Source organism: Pseudophryne corroboree, chromosome 5 (genome assembly GCF_028390025.1).
Source record: "Pseudophryne corroboree isolate aPseCor3 chromosome 5, aPseCor3.hap2, whole genome shotgun sequence".
Lineage (NCBI taxonomy): Eukaryota > Metazoa > Chordata > Amphibia > Anura > Myobatrachidae > Pseudophryne > Pseudophryne corroboree.
Genome location: NC_086448.1, coordinates 182414566 through 182435424, shown reverse-complemented (window position 1 = coordinate 182435424; position 20859 = coordinate 182414566). Strand labels below are relative to the sequence as shown.

The 20859-nt window shown below is 47.3% G+C and overlaps 2 long non-coding RNA genes across 4 annotated transcripts; both read left to right on the top strand.

The window, feature by feature from the left end:
- Positions 1-1932: 1932 nt before the first annotated feature.
- LOC134928907 (uncharacterized) lies at positions 1933-3958 on the top strand. 2 transcript variants are annotated; one of them, XR_010178118.1, is made up of 3 exons: positions 1933-1988; positions 2403-2523; positions 3699-3958. It is a non-coding gene; the product is annotated as an uncharacterized LOC134928907 (long non-coding RNA). The 2 variants fall into 2 exon arrangements; XR_010178117.1 differs by lacking the exon at positions 1933-1988 and adding an exon at positions 1996-2089.
- Positions 3959-7078: 3120 nt separating this feature from the next.
- On the top strand, positions 7079-18538 carry LOC134928906 (uncharacterized). Of its 2 annotated transcripts, XR_010178115.1 has the most exons (4): positions 7079-7311; positions 16524-16568; positions 16983-17103; positions 18279-18538. It is a non-coding gene; the product is annotated as an uncharacterized LOC134928906 (long non-coding RNA). The 2 variants fall into 2 exon arrangements; XR_010178116.1 differs by lacking the exons at positions 7079-7311; positions 16524-16568 and adding an exon at positions 16581-16669.
- Positions 18539-20859: the final 2321 nt, after the last annotated feature.

Here is a 20859-nt window from a genome sequence, read left to right as displayed (position 1 = left end):
GCAGCACAGAGTATGTCAGGAGACAGCATAACTCCTGAATGCCTGGACCAATTTACAACAAACTTGGTTCACATATGACTTGCAAGCTGGGAACAAACACTGTGGGGGTAAGACACCCCTAGCACCCCTAGATGTGAGGCAGCAGCACAGAGTTTTTCAGCAGTCAGCATAACTCTGGAATGCCTGGAGCAATTTACACCAAACTTGCTACACATATGACTTACACTCTGGGAACAAACACTGTGGGGGTAACATACCACTAGCACCCCTATGGGTAGGCCAGCAGCACACTCTATATCAGTACATGCATGATATCTCAGTGATGACAAGGCTGCATGTGACAGGGCCAGTGACAGAGTTGTATAGTGGGAAGAGCAGGATCCCTTGGGGCACCAAAAAGGGGTGCGGCCACTACACAAAGTGCATCAGGGAAGCAAGATATGCCTATATACTAGATCTCCAATCAACGTAAATGAACAAACTATCATTCTAATTTACCATCCTCATCCCGTACCAAAATACGGGTATTCAGCTATCTACTATGTTATTTATACTGTGTGTTTAATATTTACATGTATTTTTTGTAAACAGATATTCTTAAAATCTGGGGCAACGCCGGGTACTCCAGCTAGTATATACTAAATCATCTGTCACAGTAGCATTATTCTGAGTATACTGGAAGTCTCGCAACAGAACATTTATAGATGGAGTTTAAGATCATACATGTTAACATTCAACAATATGCTATGTCGGCATGCCCTCTTATGGAGTCTATGTAAGTCATTAGCAAAACCAAATGCTCCGTCTACATACAGTACAGCGCAGGCACAAGGTCGTCATGCAATAAGTGATATGCCGGCCAGACTCTTATATCTAAGTTTCCTTTTGATGCTTGATCCAAATAATGTATCACTAACAATGACATTACTGTGAAGTAAAGGAGAGATGATTAGGATGGTCACCTGTAACACACATGCAATGTTTCTGTGACATGGAAAAACAATGGAAGAAATGTTATGGAGTCACCTTCATTGTTGTCCTAGTTGATAGGATAACCAGAAGAGTAGCTTTGGGTGGAGTGTCATGAGATGAAATGAAAACCAAAAAGTTATGTACCCTCCAAGTTCCGTTCTCAGCAGTTTGGCTGTCGGTACAGTGGTGCCACGTGGTGCCTCGTGGTGCCACATGGCACAGCCACGCTCACTGTCCACTCAACCTCTTTCCAACACGTCCAGCAGGTGTGAACAAGTTGAGTGGATATCATTACCTATTCCCTGTGAATGTCACCTTGCGGGCCCGCCTTACCGGTTTATATACGCTGGTATTGAATAATACATTTCTAGTACGCCAGCAAAAAAGACAACTCTTATTTCTTCTCCTCTTTATACGCTCATGGGTTACACAGGTTCTGTGGCTGATTAAACAAGGTGAAATGCAGACTTGAGGCCAGCCAGCCACAGAAACTGTATAATTCGTAAGTTTCCTGGTTTAATGGGATAGTATAGCGCTCTCTCTCTCTCTCTCTCTCTCTCTATGTGTATGTGTATATATATATATATATATATGTATAAACATATATACACACACACACACCCACACACATAATGGAAAATTATTAATTCAGCTTCTTAGATAAAGAGCTTTATTTCCTTATAAAATATAAGCGGTGATTTAGTCTAGAAATTCCTGTCACTTATGTTTTCCCTTTACCTATATATTGAGGCACTTTACAACATTGCCTTATACTTCATTTTCTATACTTGTCTCATTTTTTTTAAATTAGAAACTCATGTATATCCAGTTGTAATTGATATAGAAAATGTATATGTAAGATAGCTGTAACTCTGTAGCTTTGCTGCTGGTTGCTGTGACATCACACCTAGCCTGTGACATCACTAGCCCGTGACATCACAATGCTTCATCCTGTAACATTCTATCTACAGCTGCTGACGTTTCCAGTTTCCATGCAGGAAGACAGGTAGGATGAGGTGAGTCCTACATAGCAGGGTATGATGGAGGGGGTAAGGAAGACAGAGTGCAGTATAGTCCGCTGAAAGGCAAGACAAGATAGACAGAACAGGGAAAACAGGTACAAACACACATAAATAGGAGAAGTGCAGGAAGGAACGACATATTTAGGAATAAAAATGTAGCGTTACAGGAATAAAGAGGGCAGTATGGAGGATAAGCACACATACAGGGGATGCAGATAACCTGGGTCTCTATGAGGCAGGATCGTGGCTTTAGGATGAAAAAGTTAATAAAATAGATAAATGGGATATTGATAACTTTGAAAGTATCTTATTTGGTTTAAGGAAAATTGGGAAACTGGTTGACTCATGGACATTTTATTGTACTTAAACTAGTGCTATGCTTAATGATAGTCTTTTGTGGTTTTTTAGATCAACTGGCAAAGAGATTTGCAGAGTGTCGGGTGACCGGCAAAGAGATCTGCAAAGTGTCAGTTGAAGACGACGGGAGGGGTCGCAAAGGAATTAATGACTGGAGAATAGCATGCAGGAGGTAAGTTACCATACTTGTGTAATTGTGTGTGTGGTGGGAGTATTGTGAGCACAGTACAAAACAGGGTCTATGGTGGGGGAGAGCGGACAATACAAAACATGCAGAAGGGGGCAACTTGGTACAGTACATACAGATGGTGTGGGGGCACAATACAAAAACATAGAAATTGTGGCGTACTCTATAGGACATATAGAGGAAGGACATACACTTTTGGGGGCTGCGAGATGTAGTACACACTGTAATACAGAAAAACAGGAAGGGTGGGAGAGCATGATACAGAACATACAGATCGGGGGAAGAACAATACAGATCGGGGGAGATAGTGAAATGGCTGACCTTTACAGTATATCAATAAACTGGGGGCAAGTATACAAAGCCTGGGAGAGTAATAAAGTGGAGAGAGATAAACTAACAACCAATCAGCTCCTAGTTGTCATTTTTCAAACACAGCCTGTAACATGGCAGTTAGGAGCTGATTGGCTGGTACTTTACCTCTCTCCACTTTATCGCTTTGCAGGGCTTAATACATCTCCCCCATAGAATAACCAAATGATGAAATGGTACAGAATGGTATAAATTATGTGAATTGGAGCTGTAACAAGTGACTGTTTCCCTATCTTTACATATAATAAAGTTGACATAGTCCTTTCCCTAGAGTCCTTCTCCTTACCGCTCAGGGGGCCTGATTCAGATGCGGACGCAGAACTGCTGTTGCACCAAGTGGCTCAATGCTTTTTCACTGTGCATGCGTGTAAGCTGCACTGCGCACGAAATGAAATCAAGATCACATAGAGCATCCCATTGCAAAGTGATTGACAGGAAGTCAGCATTTGAGGTGGTAACGGGGGTGGCTCACTGTATACAGGCGTGTCAGGTCCGTTCAAATGCCGTTCCATGTGCGTGCATAAATTACCCATTGCGACCTGTGTTGCTGCTGGAGAGCCCCCTGTGTCTAGGAGACTTGCTCAGCCTACGACTGCTCAGATTCACAATGCAATTGTGAACGGCAAGATTGCAACAGCGATCGCTTCAACAACCACAACTAAATCAGGCCCACAATTACACCATTATATTTTACTATTTTATCACATTTAACAACTAAGAGTCAGTTTCTCTCTCTGCTTGTTCTTCCAATAACAATGATTTTTCATCTCTTCCTCTTCGTCTACACGCAGTGGGTGATCCCTGAATAGCTGCCCTGGGAGGAGAGCTGCGGACACATGCTACAAATATTGGGACATATGCATTACCTATTAGGAGATGCGGTAAAGATGCCGGCTGTCGGGTTTACGGCAGTCAGAATACTGACACTGGGATCCCGACACTCTACAGAATCCCGACGTTGGAACTCCGAATGGGCAAGGATACCGGCGCCCGTATCTCCATGATCATAGGTTTAGGGCTGGGCAAAGGGGGTTAGGTTTAGGCATCAGGCATGGGGGGAGGAGGGGGTGGTTAGGCTACGGGGGAGGGAGGGTTAGGTTTAGGCGCCAGGCGGGGGGGTTAGGTTTAGGCGTCAGGCGGGGGGAGGTTAGGGTTAGGCTGCAGGTGGGGGAAGGTTAGTGTTAGGCTGCAGGTGGGGGGAGGTTAGGGTTAGGCTGCAGATAGGGTTGGTTAGGCACCCCCAGGGGAGGTTAGGCTGCGTGGGAGGGAGGGTTAGGTTTAGGTATCAGGCGGGAGGGTTAGGTTTAGGCGTTAGGCAGGGGGGTTCAGTTTAGGCTGTGGGTGGAGGGAGCTTAGTGTTAAGCACCCCTGGGGGTGGTGGTTAGGCTGCGGGGGATGGAGGGTTAGGTTTAGGCATCAGGTGAGGGGGTTAAGTTTAGGCTGTGGGTGGGGGGAGGTTAAGGTTAGACTGCGGGTAGAGTTGGTTAGGGTTAGGCACCCCTGGCGGTGGTTAGGCTGCGGGGGAGGGAGGGTTAGGTTTAGGCATCAGGGATGGAGGAGGGGTGGTTAGGCTGCGGGAAAGGGAGGGTTATGTTTAGGCAGCAGGGATGGAGGTTAGGATTAGGCACCTTCGCGGGAGGGATAGGCACAAAGGGGGAGGTTAGGGATAGACTGCTTATAGGTAGGGTTAGGGGGGTGGGGAGAGGGTTAGGCATCAGGCTGAGGGGTTAGGGTTAGGCAGCGGGTGGGGGGAGGATAGGGTTAGGGTTAGGAACCCCCGGGGGTGGTTAGGATGCGGGGGAGGGAGGGTTAGGTTAAGGCATCAGGTGGGGATATTAGGTTTAGGCATCAGGCAGGGGGTAGTTTTAGGCTATTGGTGGAGGGAGGTTAGGGTTAGGCAGCGGGGAAGGTTGGTTAGGTTTAGGCACCCCTGGGAGTGGTTAGGCTGTGGAGAAGGGAGGGTTAGGTTTAGGCATCAGGCGGGGGGTTAGGATTAGGCTGCGGGTGGGGGGAGGATAGGGTTAGGCTGCGGGTGGGGGGAGGATAGGGTTAGGCTGCGGGTGGGGGGAATTTAGGTTTAGGCTGCGGGTAGGGTGGGTTATGCACCCCCAGGAGTGGTTAGGCTGCGGGGAAGGGAGGGTTAGGTTTAGGCAGCAGGGACGAAGGTTAGGATTAGGCACCTAGGGAGAAGGTTAGGGTTACACTGTGGACAGGCAGGGTTAGGGGTGTGGGGAGATGGGAGAACACCCCTTACTCACCCCTGTCGGTCTTTTCTGTACTGGGATCCCGGTATCGGTACGACAACCACCGGGATCCCATGCGCTGGGATAGCATACTGACCCCTCTATTAGTACACCTCTTAATGCCCAGAGGGAAGGGCGATCCTGAAGCCATGGTTCCCCAGAGGTTTCCCCCCAAGGGGGTTTTCCTCTCCTGAGTGCTGAAGGATGACTCTTTGTGAGTCCAGAGGTGTAGCTTTTATGCCATAATGAGTACCAATCTCATGCCCGGCCCTGCAATGTATAAGAAGTAAAATAATCGCTAATGCGATCACTTTACTTCTGGGTTTAGACCCCGGCTGCGCTAGTTCACATGTGCAATCGTCAGACTGCGTATGTGAGAGCAGACAGTAATGCAGAGGGATCCCAAGGATCCTTCTCCTGGGAATTATTGCATAATGTAGCCCACAGGCTACAAAAGCCATTTAGAAATGGCATTAGCTGCCAGGCCAAGCTCAGAAATACTTTGCATTCTGGAGCTTGGTGAGTTTCACAGTTTACCATCTGCCGTAGAAACTTTTGGTGGCTGCTTTTGTGTTCAAAATAGGAGGAACGCAATAGATATATCAAATATCCATTGCAGTCCCCAATACATACATTCAGGGGCTGCTTAATATTTGTGGGCAGCCCCCAAAACCGACTGTTTTTGGAGATGTCTCGCAAATACTATTTATTAAATATTCCACTTAATAAACTTTTTATATTTTAACATAAACTAAAAAATGTTTTTTTGTATTCATTGACTGAGTCTCCCGTCTTTACTGAATGCTAATTTCACAGGGTCCGCAAATTATTACTGATATGACTGTTACTCTACTGTCCTGCTGGTGCTCCTGGCCTGCTGTATAGCAGCCAGACATATATTTTATATGCAGCACTCTTAGGGAGATGTATCAAGCCTTGGAGAGAGATAAAGTGCAGATGTCCAAACCACCCAATCATCTTCTGTCACTTATCTAGCACAGTACATGAAATGATACCTGTAGTTAGAACCTTCATTTGATTTGGGCAAATACTCAACTTTATGTCTCTGCACGGCTTGATACATCTCCCGGAAAATATAATGTCTTCCTTTCACTTAATTAACAAGTTCAATTAATTAATTGTCTTGGAAACAGGGTAAGAAATTCACAGTATAAGATAATGTTATAAAGGCTTGTCAATATCTCCTGGTACATTTACATTGATTTATCATTCACATTTCTTCCATGCCAGACAGGGGCGGATTGGGAACGTAAAGTGGCCCTGGAAATATATGAAAAGTGGCCACATGTAGGTTGGAGTACTGTAAGTCAGCTATAAGCGGGGCCCAACACAAATTGGGCTTAAGCAAATTGTTAGTATTACTCACAGTGGTAGTAAGCAAGGCTAATGCAGCATGGTAGGCAGTCACAGCACCAGCAGTAAGATCGTGTCACAGGAGGTGGAGATCACACCAGTAGGTGGCGCATTGCACTGGTAGGCAGTAACAACAGCACCAGCAGAAGGATCGTGTCACAGGAGGTGGAGATCACACCAGTAGGGGAGGCATTGTACTGGTAGGCAGTCAGGGCCGGATTAACAATGGGGCGGATGGAGCTGCAGCTCCAGGCCCCCCATTGTAAATAGGCCCACACGACCCCAACCCAAAGGCCTATCTGTAACTGCCGTTTCTCCCCCGAATACACCTGACATTATCATGCCCCCTTCCCACCCCGTCCGAATCCCCGCCCCCACGATCGTCTGCTAACCTCAGACTCGGACTGCGCACAGTAGGATAAATCCCCAGTGAGCTCCCAGTTCCCTGCTCTGTAACCCCGCCCACTATCATAGGGGGGGCGTGGCCAAGGCAGGGTCGGCTGATGACTGTCAGGGTGAAGCTGTATACAGCAGTCACTACTTCAGCAGCTGCTGCTGTGCTGCGTACAGTGGACTGGCCTGCTAATGTAACGCTGAGGAGATTCCTGCTCGGTGCAGGAACTCCCCAGCAGTGTCTGCTGTGCTCCGATTGGCAGAGTGACACATCACTCAGTCACTCAGCCAATCGGAGCACAGACAACCCCACACCCTTCCCAGAAAGGAGGCTTGCTAGTCTGACTGTACATGAAATTGCAGGCTAAAGCTCAACACTAACACGGCACAAATGGTAAGTGTAGTGTCAGTGTGTCACATACTATGTACTGTATGTGTATAGCACTGTACAGAGTAATCACTGTAATAAGCGAGGCCCCTCCCCCTCTTCTCCCCAGAGCTTACATGTTCCTTATAGCCTTATCCCCTGGATGTAGCAGCCTCTTATGTAACCCCCTCCCTCCTGGCTGCCTTTTCTACAGTATGTATAGCTATATATAATATGTATATACTGTGTATATTCTATGTACGTGTATACCATGTGTTTGTGTGCTATATGTGTAAATATATATATATATATATATATATATATATATATAAACAAATCAGCCTGTTTATATGTTTTTATTCATTGAGCAACACGTGGGAGGGCACCCAGGCAATATTGGAGAGCTGTGGAATTGAGTGCCGACACACTTTCATGCTTAACTATATTTAACATACAGATGGAGCCATGCTAATCGTGGCTCCGTCTGCGCCCAGGCGCGTCCGTGATGCGCATGCACCCCATTCACAAGAATGGGAGCGTCTCTGTTCACTCCCGGCGGGGCTAGGCGGCCGGATTGCCTAGTCCCGCCGGGAGTGCACCTATACGATAGAGCCACACTAGATGAGAGCAGCTCCATGTGCATGCAAATATATATACACATACTCTATATATGTGCAGGGTGGTATTCAGTTTGCCGGCTGTTGGGATCCTGGCGCACAGTATACCGACGCCGGAATCCCGACACCCGGCATACCGACAACTTTTCTCCCTCTTGGGGATTCACGACCCCCCTGAAGGGAGAATAAATAGTGTGACGCGCGTAGCGAGCCCGCAAGGTGCTCATTTGCGCTCACCCAGCTGTCAGTATGCCGGCGGTCAGGATCCCGGTGCCGGTATGCTGGCCGCCGGGAGCCTGGCTGCCGGCATACCATACTACACCCTATGTACACTGTATCTGCAGGCACGCTATGTACACTATATATATATATATATATATATATATAGTCTATAGGTATATATACTATATGTGCGTATGCATACTGTACTATGTATATGTATTTTGTATTGGTATTTATGCTATGTAAATGTAAACATGCATTCTATGTATACTGTAGATAATGTTTATGTACACTGCAAACATATGCTGGGTGTGATACATTTTACCAGCGTTTGGGATGCCGGCAGTCATAAAACTGACAGCAACATCCCGAAGGAGAAGACGTCGACAGGGGTTCGGTAACTATACTTGCCTTCCCCACCAACCCCCCTAACCCTCCCTCCCCGCAGCCTAACCCTAACCCTCCCCAGTGGTGCGTAAACCTAACCCCCCCTTCTCACAGCCCCCCTGCAGCCTAACCCTCCCCGGTGGCTCCTAAACCTAGCCCCTCCCTCCATGACCTAACCCTAAGAGTCCCCAGCATACTTACGATCTTGATTCCGGCGTCAGCATTTCAAGTCATGATGGAGTTCCGGCCGCATGTCGGGATTCTGGCACCAGGATTTGGAGTGACGGCATCCTGACCACCAGCATGCTGAACGTATCCCCATATACTACTATGTATACCGGAGGCAGTCAATTGACCGCCTGTCTGGATCCCGGCGGTCAAGGTACCAACGCTGGAATCCCGACACCAGCTGAAATACTGGCGGTAGGATTCCCGACCGCCGGCTGGTTACCCCTCTTGGGTGGTGGTCCACGCCACCACCCGGAGGGGAGCAGAACCCTGTGGCGACCAGAGGTCGCCACCGGGCCCGAAGCGTGGCGAGCAGACACACTGCATTCGCCGTCGGGATCCCGGCTGTTGGGCTCCCAGCGTCGGTCTTCTGACCGCCGGGATACCAAATGCCGGGATCTCGTACTGATCCGATGTATACATATGCATAATATATAGGTACACTGTATATTGGGTAGGCAATGTTCAGCACTCCAGCTACAGTTTAACTGTACATCCCAGCACGCATTGCCACAGATTTGCTGTTAGGGCAAACTATAACTGCTAAAGGACATGCTGAGATATTTAATTCCACAGCACCTGGAGGGCTGGACATTGCCAATCCCTGCTGTATATATACTGTACATGTATACTGTGGGGTTGTGGCTGCATGACCGGCTGCCGGGATCCCAGTGACTGCATCCCATACCATGTATATGCACATATACTATACATATGGATACTGTATATGTACACTGTGGAGGAGATTCAAATTGTTTTGCACACCCATTCTCCCGTCTAAAATGATGGGAGATCGCGGGGCGCAATTCAATAGTTTTATTTTTAATTCACTAATCTCGCCCAGACAGGCCAGGTTTAGACACATAAAATTGCTAAACCCACCCAAAATGCTGGGCGTGACGTGAAAGGTGCTGTTTGCACGCTGAAACGGGTCACTTTTCACACACTTCAGCTTGCCACACTGCCGGCTACGAGCTGAAATGTATCTTCCCACGGCTCAGCGTGCCCAAATGGAGCAACAATTGAATTCCCCCCTTAATCTAGGTATGTTAACTATGTTTATGTACACCATGTATATGTATACTATGTATGTACACTATCTATCTTTAGCTTAGGGGTCAGTCCTACTGCGGGCTAACGGTGCAAGTTGCCTGTTGTAGTGGTGTGGAGACGGCAGTAATGGCACTGCATCTTGCACCATTAATGGCACACTCCCACCCCGAATTTTAACAATTTTGCACGCAGACCCAAAAAGCTGCTTACAAAATTGTACAAGTCGCAGCAGGCATAAAGTACTAATTTGCGGGAATGAGAATATCACTTGCAATTGTATTCTTCCCGTTATGTGTAAACTATGGGAGGGATGTAAGGTCGTCCGAGTTCGCCGGATGTGCAGGTTGCCGGCCAAAGTTGAATGTTTTTTTAAAGGGGCATTCATTTACAAGGCAAAACCATGCCTTAGTGATTGCCCCTTCAGAAAAACGTCCGAGTTCGGCCGGCAACCTGCACGTCCAGCAAACTCGGACAGCATTACATACTGCCTCGTGTATTATTGCTAATCTATTAAAAGGGGCACCGATTATTGATATTTTTTTAAGGGGGAGCAGATTAATGATATTTTAGTAAAAGGGGCATGGATTAATGTTAATCTAATTTAATGGGCACAGATTATTTACATTATAATGTGGGTTGACCACACCCCTCCTATTGATGGCCACACTTACCTAAGGCTGGTTATGTCCCTTCAGTGGGCCCCTGCCATTGCATTCCTCTGTGGGCCCTTGATGCCCCAGTCTGACACTGACCTCAGTGGACGACCCTGGAGCAGCCCTGGGCAACCCAATCTGCCATCTGAGAATTTAGATATCTTCCCAGGAAAGGAATTCCTGAGCTCTTGCAAAGACCACCTGCTGCTGGCAGAGTGGGTAAGAGCCCAATTATCAGAGGTGCTTCAGTTTCCCTAGTCATTTGTCCGGGGACCCTCTAACATGTTGGTCTGAGTTAAACCACTACACGCAGCTGTGCACAGGCAGCCTATGGCACTTATCAGGGTGATCTATAGGAGCTTTGTATTGTCCCTCCATTTATTTCACCCCTATACCTTGTCCCTGCTTCCAGCTACCGTCACCCCTAGATCATGTCCCTGCATCCCGGTACCATCACCCCTGCACCCTGTCCCTACATCCTGATAGACTCACCTCTACTCCCTGTACCTGCATCCAGGTACCGTCATCCCTACACCCTGTCCCTGCATCTAAATACAGTCATCCCTACACCCTGTTCCTGCATCCAGATACCATAACTCCTACACCTAGTCCCTCCATCCAGGTACCATTACCCCTGCAATCTGTCGCTGTATCCTGATACCCTCACCCCTACACCCTGACCCTGCATCCCAGTATCCACACCCTGTTCCTACATCCAGGTACCCACACCTTGTTCCTACATCCAGGTACCCTCACCCCTACACCCTGCCCCTGCATCCCAGTACCCACACCCTGTTCCTACATCCAGGTACCCTCACCCCTACACCCTGACCCTGCATCCCAGTACCCACACCCTGTTCCTACATCCAGGTACCCACACCTTGTTCCTACATCCAGGTACCCTCACCCCTACACCCTGACCCTGCATCCCAGTACCCACACCCTGTTCCTACATCCAGGTACCCTCACCCCTACACCATGTCCCTGCATCCCAGTACCCACACTTTGTTCCTACATCCAGGTACCCTCACCCCTACACCATGTCCCTGCATCCCAGTACCCACACCCTGTTCCTACACCCAGGTACCCTCACCCTGTCCATACATCCAGGTACCATCATCCCTACACTCTATCCTTTCATCCAGAGACCCTCACCTCTACACAGTGTAACCTGCTCACATCTATAGCAACACCCAGTCTAGCAATCTCCTAGACTACCTATGCCTCAGATGGATCTCTGTTCCTATCCTCACACTCGTCTCCTCAAAGTCATCTACTCTCAGTTTTACCCCATGGGAGTGGTGTCCTTTGTATTTTATGGTGGTGGTTGGAGCTCTCTATATATAATATGGCATTTATTGTAATGTTCTTTAGTGTGTGGAGGTCATTTGAATGCTTTGTGTATTACATGTTAGTCACTGGAATGCTCTCTAATGTGGACACTGTTACTCTATCTTTTTTATGTGGCAGTCATTGCGATGCTCTTGGTATTATATGATGTTCACTGCAATACTCTCTGTATCATATGGCGACACTGTAAAGCTTTCTGTGTCATATGGCGGTCACTGCAATGGTCTCTGTATTATATGGTGGTCACTGTGATGCTGTCTGTATCATATGGCGGTCACTGATGGATCTGTATATATGGTCACAAACTTTTTGTTATTATATCTTCACTTAAGTAGTTGAAGGTAGACACTAGCTATGACCTCCATGGGGATAGCGACACACACAGCACAGGCCACACCCACTTTGTAAACCACACCACACTGGTCACACCGCCGCAGCGCTCGTCACACCTCCTGGCGAGGCACACAATAGGCCCTTCATAAATTTCAGCTCCAGGCCCATGTGGACCTTAATCTGGCACTGCAGGCAGTCACAGTACCTATGGTAGCTACACCCCTATATATAATACATGTAACTGTGACAGGGAAGGTGGCCGCTCTCAGCTCTGGGCCCCATAGTAGCTAGCTGCACTCCCTGCACCTATGGTAGCTACACCCTTGTATATAACACATGTAACTGTGACAGAGAAGGTGGCCCCTCTCAGCTGTGGGTCCCAAAGCAGCTGCACCTATGGTAGCTACACCCTGCATACAACACATGTAATTGTGACAGGGAAGGTTGCTCCTCTCAGCTCTGCATAGCAGCTGCAATCCCTGCACCTATGGTAGCTACGCCCTTGGCGAGCCCGCATGGGCTCTGTTGCACTCATATCCCCACCGGCAATCTGGCGGCTAGGATCCCGGCATCAGGATGCTGACTGCTGGGATCCCAACCGCCGGTTACACGATGCCAACGCATGATAGAGCATATGGTACTTGCCTATTCTCCCTCAATGTCTTGGAGACTCCAGGATAGCAGGCACCAAGGTGTAGGCATATCTTCAGTAACGCCTCAGTTCCACACGCTGATGCCCACTTCCCATGTGAAGTGACCAGTCCAGGCGAGCTGATGACGCTATACCTGCTGAATCCCATCATCATGGCCCCTTCCCCCGCTTTACAATGATGTAATCGTGACTTTATATACTGTGTCTTGATGATGCGATTCTGCTGTCATGCCCCTGCACTGCCCACATGGTTGTGCCATTCCCCTCCCAGCTGGCAGCCAAGAACTTGGTAAGTGTGTGATATCTGGGCCCTGTAGCTCACCAGCAAAAAAGTATCTATTTTTTAACCATTTCATTACCCCCACATCCGCTGCATACAATGGGGTCTATGTACTAAGCCTTGGAGAGAGATAAAGTGGATGGAGATAAAGTACCAGCCAATCAGCTCCTGTCATTTTTCAAACCCAGCCTATAATATGACAGTTAGCAGCTGATTGACTAGTACTTATCTACATCCACTTTATCTCTCTCCAAGGCTTAGTAAATAGACTCCAGTTTTTGTAACGAGCCCCGGTGCTTTAGCCTACCAAACACCCACCACCACCAATTTTGCAACTAAACACTGTAAAGCATGAGAGGACGTGGGCTGTTATCCGATGTCTCCACTGTACAGCTGGCCACACGCAGGCCCACCCCGCCTCTGGAGCTGCGGCCCAGGATTATTGATCAATTTGACCTCACACCTGGATGGCCAAACCTGACATGGACCAGTAAAACAGCCCCATGGGGTTTCTGGAGGATCCATGGGGCCAATTCAGACCTGATCGCTCGCTAGCTGTTTTTTGCAGTACTGAGTTCACATAGTCGCTGCCCACCGGGGAGTGTATTTTAGCTGTGTAAGTGTGCGATTGCATGTGTAGCCGAGCGGTACAAAAAGATGTTGTGCAGTTTCTGAGTAGCTGCTGCGATCACCTCAACCTATCTGGGATCGGAATTCACGTCAGACACCCGCCCTGCAAACGCTTGGGAACGCCTGCGTTTTTCCAACCACTCCCAGAAAATGGTCCGTTGACACCCACAAATGCCTTCTTCCTGTCAATCTCCTTGCGATCGCCCATGCGAATGGATTCTTTGCACAAACCCATCGCAGAGCAATGAACCTCTTTGTACCTGTGCGATGTGCCTGCACATTGCGTTGCATGCGCAGTTCTGACCTGATGGCAGCGCTGCAAAAAACGCTAGCAAACGATCAGATCTGAATTAGGCCCTATAAACACTGTGTTATGCGCACATTAAGTGGTATAAATGAAAATGTATGGAACATGAGTAGTTAACATGAATTAAAAACAAATCATCACATTATAATGAAGTCCAGTAAACATGACACAATGGGAGTTGTAGTGCACCAAGGTCCTCCTAGACAGATCCGCACATGACATTCCACCATGCACTGGGCTCAGCCACCAAGCATCCCTGGAACTTGTTATAAAATGTTGCCAAGTATGACAGTCACATATCAAAGTAAACTCTAAGTGTATCTACTATATAAAAGCAGCACAGAGTATATCAGGAGACAGCATAACTCCGGAATTGCTAGAGCAATGTACTCAAAACTTGGTACACGTATGCCTTACAATCTGGGAACAAACACTGTGGGAGGTAGACATCCCTAGCACTCCTAGGGCTGGGACAGCAGCACAGAGTATGTCAGCAGACAGCATAACTGTGGAAGGCCTGGAGCAATTTACACCAAACTTGGTACACATCTGATTTACAATCTGCAAACAAACTCTGTGGGGGTTAGACACCCCTAGGGGTGGGACAGCAGCACAGAGTATGTCAGGAGACAGCATAACTCCTGAATGCCTGGACCAATTTACAACAAACTTGGTTCACATATGACTTGCAAGCTGGGAACAAACACTGTGGGGGTAAGACACCCCTAGCACCCCTAGATGTGAGGCAGCAGCACAGAGTTTTTCAGCAGTCAGCATAACTCTGGAATGCCTGGAGCAATTTACACCAAACTTGCTACACATATGACTTACACTCTGGGAACAAACACTGTGGGGGTAACATACCACTAGCACCCCTATGGGTAGGCCAGCAGCACACTCTATATCAGTACATGCATGATATCTCAGTGATGACAAGGCTGCATGTGACAGGGCCAGTGACAGAGTTGTATAGTGGGAAGAGCAGGATCCCTTGGGGCACCAAAAAGGGGTGCGGCCACTACACAAAGTGCATCATGAAGCAAGATATGCCTATATACTAGATCTCCAATCAACGTAAATGAACAAACTATCATTCTAATTTACCATCCTCATCCCGTACCAAAATACGGGTATTCAGCTATCTACTATGTTATTTATACTGTGTGTTTAATATTTACATGTATTTTTTGTAAACAGATATTCTTAAAATCTGGGGCAACGCCGGGTACTCCAGCTAGTATATACTAAATCATCTGTCACAGTAGCATTATTCTGAGTATACTGGAAGTCTCGCAACAGAACATTTATAGATGGAGTTTAAGATCATACATGTTAACATTCAACAATATGCTATGTCGGCATGCCCTCTTATGGAGTCTATGTAAGTCATTAGCAAAACCAAATGCTCCGTCTACATACAGTACAGCGCAGGCACAAGGTCGTCATGCAATAAGTGATATGCCGGCCAGACTCTTATATCTAAGTTTCCTTTTGATGCTTGATCCAAATAATGTATCACTAACAATGACATTACTGTGAAGTAAAGGAGAGATGATTAGGATGGTCACCTGTAACACACATGCAATGTTTCTGTGACATGGAAAAACAATGGAAGAAATGTTATGGAGTCACCTTCATTGTTGTCCTAGTTGATAGGATAACCAGAAGAGTAGCTTTGGGTGGAGTGTCATGAGATGAAATGAAAACCAAAAAGTTATGTACCCTCCAAGTTCCGTTCTCAGCAGTTTGGCTGTCGGTACAGTGGTGCCTCGTGGTGCCACATGGCACAGCCACGCTCACTGTCCACTCAACCTCTTTCCAACACGTCCAGCAGGTGTGAACAAGTTGAGTGGATATCATTACCTATTCCCTGTGAATGTCACCTTGCGGGCCCGCCTTACCGGTTTATATACGCTGGTATTGAATAATACATTTCTAGTACGCCAGCAAAAAAGACAACTCTTATTTCTTCTCCTCTTTATACGCTCATGGGTTACACAGGTTCTGTGGCTGATTAAACAAGGTGAAATGCAGACTTGAGGCCAGCCAGCCACAGAAACTGTATAATTCGTGAGTTTCCTGGATTAATGGGATAGTATAGCGCTCTCTCTCTCTCTCTCTCTCTATGTGTATGTATATATATATATATATGTATAAACATATATACACACACACACACACACACATAATGGAAAATTATTAATTCAGCTTCTTAGATAAAGAGCTTTATTTCCTTATAAAATATAAGCGGTGATTTAGTCTAGAAATTCCTGTCACTTATGTTTTCCCTTTACCTATATATTGAGGCACTTTACAACATTGCCTTATACTTCATTTTCTATACTTGTCTCATTTTTTTTAAATTAGAAACTCATGTATATCCAGTTGTAATTGATATAGAAAATGTATATGTAAGATAGCTGTAACTCTGTAGCTTTGCTGCTGGTTGCTGTGACATCACACCTATCCTGTGACATCACTAGCCCGTGACATCACAATGCTTCATCCTGTAACATTCTATCTACAGCTGCTGACGTTTCCAGTTTCCATGCAGGAAGACAGGTAGGATGAGGTGAGTCCTACATAGCAGGGTATGATGGAGGGGGTAAGGAAGACAGAGTGCAGTACAGTCCGCTGAAAGGCAAGACAAGATAGACAGAACAGGGAAAACAGGTACAAACACACATAAATAGGAGAAGTGCAGGAAGGAACGACATATTTAGGAATAAAAATGTAGCGTTACAGGAATAAAGAGGGCAGTATGGAGGATAAGCACACATACAGGGGATGCAGATAACCTGGGTCTCTATGAGGCAGGATCGTGGCTTTAGGATGAAAAAGTTAATAAAATAGATAAATGGGATATTGATAACTTTGAAAGTATCTTATTTGGTTTAAGGAAAATTGTGAAACTGGTTGACTCATGGACATTTTATTGTACTTAAACTAGTGCTATGCTTAATGATAGTCTTTTGTGTTTTTTTAGATCAACTGGCAAAGAGATTTGCAGAGTGTCGGGTGACCGGCAAAGAGATCTGCAAAGTGTCAGTTGAAGACGACGGGAGGGGTCGCAAAGGAATTAATGACTGGAGAATAGCATGCAGGAGGTAAGTTACCATACTTGTGTAATTGTGTGTGTGGTGGGGGTATTGTGAGCACAGTACAAAACAGGGTCTATGGTGGGGGAGAGCGGACAATACAAAACATGCAGAAGGGGGCAACTTGGTACAGTACATACAGATGGTGTGGGGGCACAATACAAAAACATAGAAATTGTGGCGTACTCTATAGGACATATAGAGGAAGGACATACACTTTTGGGGGCTGCGAGATGTAGTACACACTGTAATACAGAAAAACAGGAAGGGTGGGAGAGCATGATACAGAACATACAGATCGGGGGAAGAACAATACAGATCGGGGGAGATAGTGAAATGGCTGACCTTTACAGTATATCAATAAACTGGGGGCAAGTATACAAAGCCTGGGAGAGTAATAAAGTGGAGAGAGATAAACTAACAACCAATCAGCTCCTAGTTGTCATTTTTCAAACACAGCCTGTAACATGGCAGTTAGGAGCTGATTGGCTGGTACTTTACCTCTCTCCACTTTATCGCTTTGCAGGGCTTAATACATCTCCCCCATAGAATAACCAAATGATGAAATGGTACAGAATGGTATAAATTATGTGAATTGGAGCTGTAACAAGTGACTGTTTCCCTATCTTTACATATAATAAAGTTGACATAGTCCTTTCCCTAGAGTCCTTCTCCTTACCGCTCAGGGGGCCTGATTCAGATGCGGACGCAGAACTGCTGTTGCACCAAGTGGCTCAATGCTTTTTCACTGTGCATGCGTGTAAGCTGCACTGCGCACAAAATGAAATCAAGATCACATAGAGCATCCCATTGCAAAGTGATTGACAGGAAGTCAGCATTTGAGGTGGTAACGGGGGTGGCTCACTGTATACAGGCGTGTCAGGTCCGTTCAAATGCCGTTCCATGTGCGTGCATAAATTACCCATTGCGACCTGTGTTGCTGCTGGAGAGCCCCCTGTGTCTAGGAGACTTGCTCAGCCTACGACTGCTCAGATTCACAATGCAATTGTGAACGGCAAGATTGCAACAGCGATCGCTTCAACAACCACAACTAAATCAGGCCCACAATTACACCATTATATTTTACTATTTTATCACATTTAACAACTAAGAGTCAGTTTCTCTCTCTGCTTGTTCTTCCAATAACAATGATTTTTCATCTCTTCCTCTTCGTCTACACGCAGTGGGTGATCCCTGAATAGCTGCCCTGGGAGGAGAGCTGCGGACACATGCTACAAATATTGGGACATATGCATTACCTATTAGGAGATGCGGTAAAGATGCCGGCTGTCGGGTTTACGGCAGTCAGAATACTGACACTGGGATCCCGACACTCTACAGAATCCCGACGTTGGAACTCCGAATGGGCAAGGATACCGGCGCCCGTATCTCCATGATCATAGGTTTAGGGCTGGGCAAAGGGGGTTAGGTTTAGGCATCAGGCATGGGGGGAGGAGGGGGTGGTTAGGCTACGGGGGAGGGAGGGTTAGGTTTAGGCGCCAGGCGGGGGGGTTAGGTTTAGGCGTCAGGCGGGGGGGAGGTTAGGGTTAGGCTGCAGGTGGGGGAAGGTTAGTGTTAGGCTGCAGGTGGGGGGAGGTTAGGGTTAGGCTGCAGATAGGGTTGGTTAGGCACCCCCAGGGGAGGTTAGGCTGCGTGGGAGGGAGGGTTAGGTTTAGGTATCAGGCGGGAGGGTTAGGTTTAGGCGTTAGGCAGGGGGGTTCAGTTTAGGCTGTGGGTGGAGGGAGCTTAGTGTTAAGCACCCCTGGGGGTGGTTAGGCTGCGGGGGATGGAGGGTTAGGTTTAGGCATCAGGTGAGGGGGTTAAGTTTAGGCTGTGGGTGGGGGGAGGTTAAGGTTAGACTGCGGGTAGAGTTGGTTAGGGTTAGGCACCCCTGGCGGTGGTTAGGCTGCGGGGGAGGGAGGGTTAGGTTTAGGCATCAGGGATGGAGGAGGGGTGGTTAGGCTGCGGGAAAGGGAGGGTTATGTTTAGGCAGCAGGGATGGAGGTTAGGATTAGGCACCTTCGCGGGAGGGATAGGCACAAAGGGGGAGGTTAGGGATAAACTGCTTATAGGTAGGGTTAGGGGGGTGGGGAGAGGGTTAGGCATCAGGCTGAGGGGTTAGGGTTAGGCAGCGGGTGGGGGGAGGATAGGGTTAGGGTTAGGAACCCCCGGGGGTGGTTAGGATGCGGGGGAGGGAGGGTTAGGTTAAGGCATCAGGTGGGGATATTAGGTTTAGGCATCAGGCAGGGGGTAGTTTTAGGCTATTGGTGGAGGGAGGTTAGGGTTAGGCAGCGGGGAAGGTTGGTTAGGTTTAGGCACCCCTGGGAGTGGTTAGGCTGTGGAGAAGGGAGGGTTAGGTTTAGGCATCAGGCGGGGGGTTAGGATTAGGCTGCGGGTGGGGGGAGGATAGGGTTAGGCTGCGGGTGGGGGGAGGATAGGGTTAGGCTGCGGGTGGGGAGAAGTTAGGTTTAGGCTGCGGGTAGGGTGGGTTATGCACCCCCAGGAGTGGTTAGGCTGCGGGGAAGGGAGGGTTAGGTTTAGGCAGCAGGGACGAAGGTTAGGATTAGGCACCTAGGGGGAAGGTTAGGGTTACACTGTGGACAGGCAGGGTTAGGGGTGTGGGGAGATGGGAGAACACCCCTTACTCACCCCTGTCGGTCTTTTCTGTGCTGGGATCCCGGTATCGGTACGACAACCACCGGGATCCCATGCGCTGGGATAGCATACTGACCCCTCTATTAGTACACCTCTTAATGCCCAGAGGGAAGGGCGATCCTGAAGCCATGGTTCCCCAGAGGTTTCCCCCCAAGGGGGTTTTCCTCTCCTGAGTGCTGAAGGATGACTCTTTGTGAGTCCAGAGGTATAGCTTTTATGCCATAATGAGTACCAATCTCATGCCCGGCCCTGCAATGTATAAGAAGTAAAATAATCGCTAATGCGATCACTTTACTTCTGGGTTTAGACCCCGGCTGCGCTAGTTCACATGTGCAATCGTCAGACTGCGTATGTGAGAGCAGACAGTAATGCAGAGGGATCCCAAGGATCCTTCTCCTGGGAATTATTGCATAATGTAGCCCACAGGCTACAAAAGCCATTTAGAAATGGCATTAGCTGCCAGGCCAAGCTCAGAAATGCTTTGCATTCTGGAGCTTGGTGAGTTTCACAGTTTACCATCTGCCGTAACTTTTGGTGGCTGCTTTTGTGTTCAAAATAGGAGGAACGCAATAGATATATCAAATATCCATTGCAGTCCCCAATACATACATTCAGGGGCTGCTTAATATTTGTGGGCAGCCCCCAAAACCGACTGTTTTTGGAGATGTCTCGCAAATATTATTTATTAAATATTCCACTTAATAAACTTTTTATATTTTAACATAAACTAAAAAAAATTTTTTGTATTCATTGACTGAGTCTCCCGTCTTTACTGAATGCTAATTTCACAGGGTCCGCAAATTATTACTGATATGACTGTTACTCTACTGTCCTGCTGGTGCTCCTGGCCTGCTGTAAAGCAGCCAGACATATATTTTATATGCAGCACTCTTAGGGAGATGTATCAAGCCTTGGAGAGAGATAAAGTGCAGATGTCCAAACCACCCAATCATCTTCTGTCACTTATCTAGCACAGTACATGAAATGATACCTGTAGTTAGAACCTTCATTTGATTTGGTCAAATACTCAACTTTATGTCTCTCCACGGCTTGATACATCTCCCGGAAAATATAATGTCTTCCTTTCACTTAATTAACAAGTTCAATTAA